Below are 6,000 nucleotides of genomic sequence, written 5' to 3'. Positions count from 1 at the left end.
TTCAATTAGTCAAGCTTATTCTCCACTGAGAGATCACTGTAGATGGGCTAAATTTCATTAAGAAAACATATTTAATAAAGAAGTATAGTGTAAAGGTAGTACAACTAAAGAAAACAAAAGCCATGCTATGCTTTGCACAAATTGATATCTGGTTTGTTTTATGCCAGCTGTACCCACAGATGTCTACATACAAGTGTAGCAGTCATGCCATTGCTGCGCCATCCTGTTGAATGTGTAAGTAGCTTCCTCTCTGACCTACGGATAGATTAACCCTTTCTTCACTCACTTCAAAGAAGACATTTCAACTCTTGTTCCACATTTTCCATTGGCATTAGCACTGTAGTAATTCAGCAATATCTCGGTTCACTGCACAATAAAAATACAACCTACAAACCCTTATACCCTCCGTAGACTGCTCAATAAAATGTACATTTTACAATTCATCAGGGATCCTCTTTCTTTAAAACCAAATAACATTGTGAGAATTGTTGATCTTGTTTGAATCGAGGTATATGTCACGACCCGGTAAACCAATTTATACAAGTAATGCCATAAATATGTATAGCCATAATTCCCATGGGGGAAGCTGCAAAAGTAAAACTGGGCCGTGTAAAACATTTTGTGATGTCTCTAGACGACAGAGCGTCATTGTGCTCTCATTCAGTAAGGAATCCTTTCACTATCCCAGCTTTTTGTTCTATAGGGAGAATGCCTCACTGTGAGCTTTCAATGGCCATCACACAACAGTTAAGTTAAAGCATCTCTCGTAACGTTCATCAGAATCCATGCAACCAGACAGGAAGGAAATGCCACCGCCATTATGTATGCACACCACATAGACACTCATGGAGATCATTTCATGTGTTATTAGGATCTTGATTCCTGATCACACTGTGGAAACAGATTTTTCTACTTTGGTAGATTCCAGCACATATGCTAATAAACATGACATGCATCGAGCATCGTATCAGATATAATTACAAACAGACATTACGGAATAATAAGCGTATGGAAATAATTTGGTAACATTGAAAACTTTTGCAATTAATATGTAAAATTGAAGGTATTGTGATAGTTCTTTGTATGCCTTACATTGATCTATATTAGATATATACCTTTTGCCCTTGCTCAAATCATTTATCTGTCCCACATGACATATGTTAAGTTAATATCTAATATCTGATTGGGATAGGGGTATGTCAAATTTTTAGGAATGTATGACCCAAAAAACTGCATGAATACCTTAAAATATAAAGGTCAGATTGTGTTCTGTATTTTTTTAGTTTGTCATATTGAAAAATTCTCTTACGGAAAATATTGTCAGCTTTCTATATATTTTACCTTGACATGGTAGAAAAACAGAGAAATTCTTCCACTTCATAAAGAAAGCACTGAAAGGAGAAAATACATTGCTATTCTTCCTTATAAATATTGGTTACTAAGTAGTGAATATAGGATTTGTTTAACAGATTAAATTCTTAGTTTATTATCTTAGCAGATGCCAAGAGCTTTGCTTTTACACACATGTACAACTCCCTATCTGTGAACACACACTCTAGAAATATGTTTTCGCTGTTAACATGTTAATCTTAGAGAAGTATGCGTTTGCATTCATGGATATGGAAAACAATATTGCCATTATTATTGTAAGGCAATTTTTTGTCTATTCTAATACACTGCTCAAAAAATAAAGGGAACACTAAATTACCGCATCTTAGATATCACTGAGTGAAATATTCCAGTTGCAAATCTTTATTCATTATAAAGTGGAATGCATTGAGAACCATAAAACATAAAAGGGATCAAAATTAATATCCCATGGAGGTCTGGATTTAGAATGATACTCAAAATCAAAGTGAAAAATCAAATTACAGACTGATCAACTTCAGTGGAAATTCCCTAAGACAAGGGAATGATGCTCAGTAGTGTGTGTAGCCTCCATGCATCTGTATGACTTCCCTACAATGCCTGGATTTGGTCCTGATGAGTTGGCAGATGTTCTCCTGAGGGATTTACTCTCAGACCTGCATTAAAGCATCAGTGAACTCCTACACAGTCTGTGATGCAACATGACACTGGTGGATGGAACGAGACATGATGTCCCAAACGTGCTCGATTGGATTAAGGCAAGTCCATAGTATCAATGCCTTCATCATGCCAGAACTGCTGACACACTTCAGTCACATGAAGCCTAGTATTGTCATGCGTTAGAAGGAGTCTGAACATCTCATCCTGATACCTAATGGCAGAAAGGGTACCTCTGGACAGCACATGGTGTGCTGTACGACCATCCACAGAAATGACTCCCCACACCGTTACTGAAACACAGCCAAATCGGTCATGCTGGAGGATGTTGCAGACAGAAGAAAGTTCTCCATGGCATCTCCAGACTGTCACATCTGTCACTTGTGCTCAATGTTGACCTGCTCTCATCTGTGAAGAGCACAGGGCGCCCATGTCGAGTCTGCCAATCTTGGTGTTCTCTGGCAAATGCCAATCACACTGCACAGTGTCAGGCTGTAAACTCAACAAATACTTGTGGACGTTGGGCCCACATGGAGACTGTTTTAGACAGTTTGAGCAGACATATAGATGTTAGTGGCCTGCTAGAAGTAATTTTGTAGGGCTCTGACAGTGCTCCTCCTATTCCTCCTTTCACATAGGAGGTGGTAGTGGTCCTGCTGCTCCAGTAACTGCTGGGTTGTTGCCCTTCTATGGCCCCCTCCACATCTCCTGGTGTACTAGCCTGTGTCCTGGTATCTTCTCCATGCTCTGCACACTGTACTGACAGACACAGCTACTTCTCTTGCCACAGCTCATATTGATGTGTCATCCTGGATGAGCTGCATTACCTGGGCAACTTCTGTGAGTTGTAGATACCACCTCATTCAACTTTACGGTACCTCAAGGGGTGAGAGCAATGACAAAATGCAAAAGTGACCAAAATAACAGCCAAAAAGGATGAGAACAGAAACGGTGTGTGGTCACTCCCTGCAGAACCACTCCTTTTATAGGTGATGTCTTGATAATTGCCTATCATCTATACATATTGTCTGTTCCATTTGCACAACAGCAGGAGAAATTGATACACAATCAATGTTGTTTCATAACTGGACAGGTTGAGTTCACACATGTGTGATTGACTTTGAGTTACATTGTGTTATTTAAGCGTTCTCTTTATTTTTTAAGCAGTGCATATATGTTGCAAATTTGTGTTTTATAATCTTAGTGACATGTTAGACGTTTTGATCAATGGGCCTGGGTGCTGAGACCCATCCAATGACAGCAAAGTGTAGATGTGCTCAGCTATGCACCATATCCCTTTTACCAGTGATCATCTGTTTTTGGAAGAGTTAAGCTCAATGAAAGTATATAATCCATTCTCCGCTAACAATATATGTTAAAGCAAAGCAAAGACCAGCCAATTAGAATAAAATCAGTACAACACTCAGTTGAGCATTTTCTTTCAGAGATTTGGTTTAGGTTTCAGCAACCAGTTCATCAACATTATATTTCTGATATGTTACCTAAAAGCTAAATGACCCAATGGTAGCAATTAAAAAACTTGGAGCATATCTGTAGTTTCTAGTAAATTTTCAAATAGGCTAGCATGTGTGTACATGATGAATAATACTATTTCCAGCCATTGTATGACTTGTTGTTAGGGCTGGCGAAAAGCACCGCGTAAATAAGGGGATAGTATAAGTGGGTTTACAGCCTGGGTCCACCGTGCAGGAGTGGAACCTGCTGCTAGTAATTGGCAGCACTATATGGCGGTATTACGCCTGAAAAGACACAGGTTCCATCACCTGGTCTGTATAGGAGCGAACTCTGTTACTTCACAGAATCGCCAGAATTAAAGATAACGCTGTGCCGTTAACATCACAGAGGATCAAAGCTCACTAATGGAGCAGGTAGTATATAGTGGACATACAGTCAGCAACAGCACTCAAACAACTCGTCTCCAGAGGTGCCGGAATTCTAGTGGCTATACGCCAGCCCTAAATTCACACAAACTCCTCTCCGGAGGTGCCGCAATTCTAGTGGCTATACGCCAGCCCTAAATTCACACAAACTCCTCTCCAGAGGTGCTGGAATTCTAACGGCTTACAGCCGAACTTAAGCACATGCTGACACAGACCACAAAGTAGCTAAGCTTATACACTCGTGAACATAAGTTGATACTAGCGCATGGCCATGTGGACATGCGAACCTTTTATAGAGGAAGCTCTCCAGGACCTACCTAGTGGTCCAATAGGAACTGCTTCAGGACCTGAGCATGTGACCCCCAACCTCCAATGAGAGGTCGTCCCTTGGGCATGCACAGTAGAGGAAAAACAGGACTTAGTCCCAGGAGCGTCTGCATGCCGCAGAACAGTGCTGGTTACAAAGGCTGAGCCTGGAAGGCCAGCAGTAACCAAGTGCACAGTATCTGCCTGAGCCAGACACTGAGACCGACGTCTCGGCTGAGCAGGCTCCACTGCGGCTGGAGAATGGGAGACTGCAGCGGAGGTGGTTCGAGATTCCCCCTGTGCAGCAGAGGGAACTCGACACCTAACATTTGTATCCTGCAATTTTCTTTAGTTTTCCCCTCTGCTGGCTCTAGCTTTGATTTTCAGTTTCCTCTGAGCTATTGGGTGTCACTTAGTTACTATCATGTCTTACACTGAAAGGACACACAGACATGAGGGATTCCTGCTCTTTTTTTCTTGAACAAAGAGAAAAATAGTATCATCATGGAGGATATTATAGACAAGTCCTGAGCAATGTAGCTGTAAATCCAACTCTATAGAGAGATAAAATAGTTTATTGAAACTGCAACCCTCACTCTGCTTGGTCTCTCACTCTGAGTGCTCCTCACTTTTCCTCCTCCTTTCCTCTCCATAGACTTCAACTTGATTTGTAACTTGACATCTCATGGTGCCGGCAGTCCATCTTGCTTTGTCCAGGATGGATCTGAGTTGTCTTTTCAGAGTGGATGTTGCATTCAGGAGGGGAGGGGTAAAGTGCCTGATAATTGCAGAAGGAAGCATATTTCTCTGGTATGATATATTACAAAGTTTTTGTTATCCATTTGAACTTTTTATCCGTAGGCTTTTAAAGGTACCCTAAAAACCCTTCATATGTTTCAGAAACAGATGCAATTTTCTGTTTTCTTTCACAATTCTTCGCTCTATAGCACAGTATCAATCACTCTTCTATCTTTGTAAAACTTATAACATTGCTCATTCCAACCCATCGTGAATTAAATGGATGAACAAAAAAGTGAGACTGAGAGAGAAGGGGAGATGGTTAATTCATAATATCTGTGGGCATTATTATGATTGCCATTATGGCTATCAAAAATATGACATACCAAAACAACTCATACTTGTTAAATAAAAAATGAAAAGGCCTCAAGCAAAGTGACAACTTACTGACATAACTGTCCTGTTTTTTATTGATAACTATTTCTAATGGGAATCAAAACAGTAGCAAAAGAGGATCTGTCACCAGATGTCACAAGACAAATTTCATACATTATTAAATCTCTTTTACAGGATTTACTTTAAAATTATATATAAAAATGGTTACTGTATTATTCAGACTGTAAGAAGATGCACCCCAAATTTTCAGGAGGAAAATAGGGAAAAAAAATTAATGCGTCAAATGGGGGTCCATATTAGTCTGAATTCAGCTTACTGGCGGGAGGGCAGGTGGCAGCGGTGGAGCGGGGAGGTGTTTGGATGTTCGACGCTGCAGGTCCCATCCCAGGCTGGTAGAATGGGGCGCTCGGCAATACTCAGTGGTGCGATAGGCTCCATTGGCATTTTCTGAAAGCCTAGAGCCCCTGCACTTCCATGGTGTCAATGAGGTGGACTGCGGGAAAATGAGTGTCAGAGGCAGCGCTGCTTTCGATCTTGGGAGCCGAGATCTTGGGAAAAGAGATCTCCATCAGCGCATGCGTCACCTCCAGAGGCCATTTTCCCAGAGTCTACCACATTAAAACCATGAAAGTGC

General features: G+C 40.9%; 1 protein-coding gene and 1 long non-coding RNA gene across 28 annotated transcripts in view; one reads left to right on the top strand and one right to left on the bottom strand.

Annotated features, from left to right (window-relative positions):
- CELF2 (CUGBP Elav-like family member 2) overlaps positions 1–6,000 on the top strand; it is a 671,263-nt gene that overhangs the window by 5,507 nt on the left and 659,756 nt on the right. The window lies entirely within an intron of this gene.
- LOC138676219 (uncharacterized) overlaps positions 1–6,000 on the bottom strand; it is a 52,280-nt gene that overhangs the window by 453 nt on the left and 45,827 nt on the right. The gene's annotated exons all lie outside the window — the stretch shown is intronic.

The sequence above is a fragment of the Ranitomeya imitator genome, chromosome 4, assembly GCF_032444005.1.
Source record: "Ranitomeya imitator isolate aRanImi1 chromosome 4, aRanImi1.pri, whole genome shotgun sequence".
Classification (NCBI taxonomy): Eukaryota; Metazoa; Chordata; class Amphibia; order Anura; family Dendrobatidae; genus Ranitomeya; species Ranitomeya imitator.
This window is presented reverse-complemented; position numbering and strand designations above follow the sequence as displayed.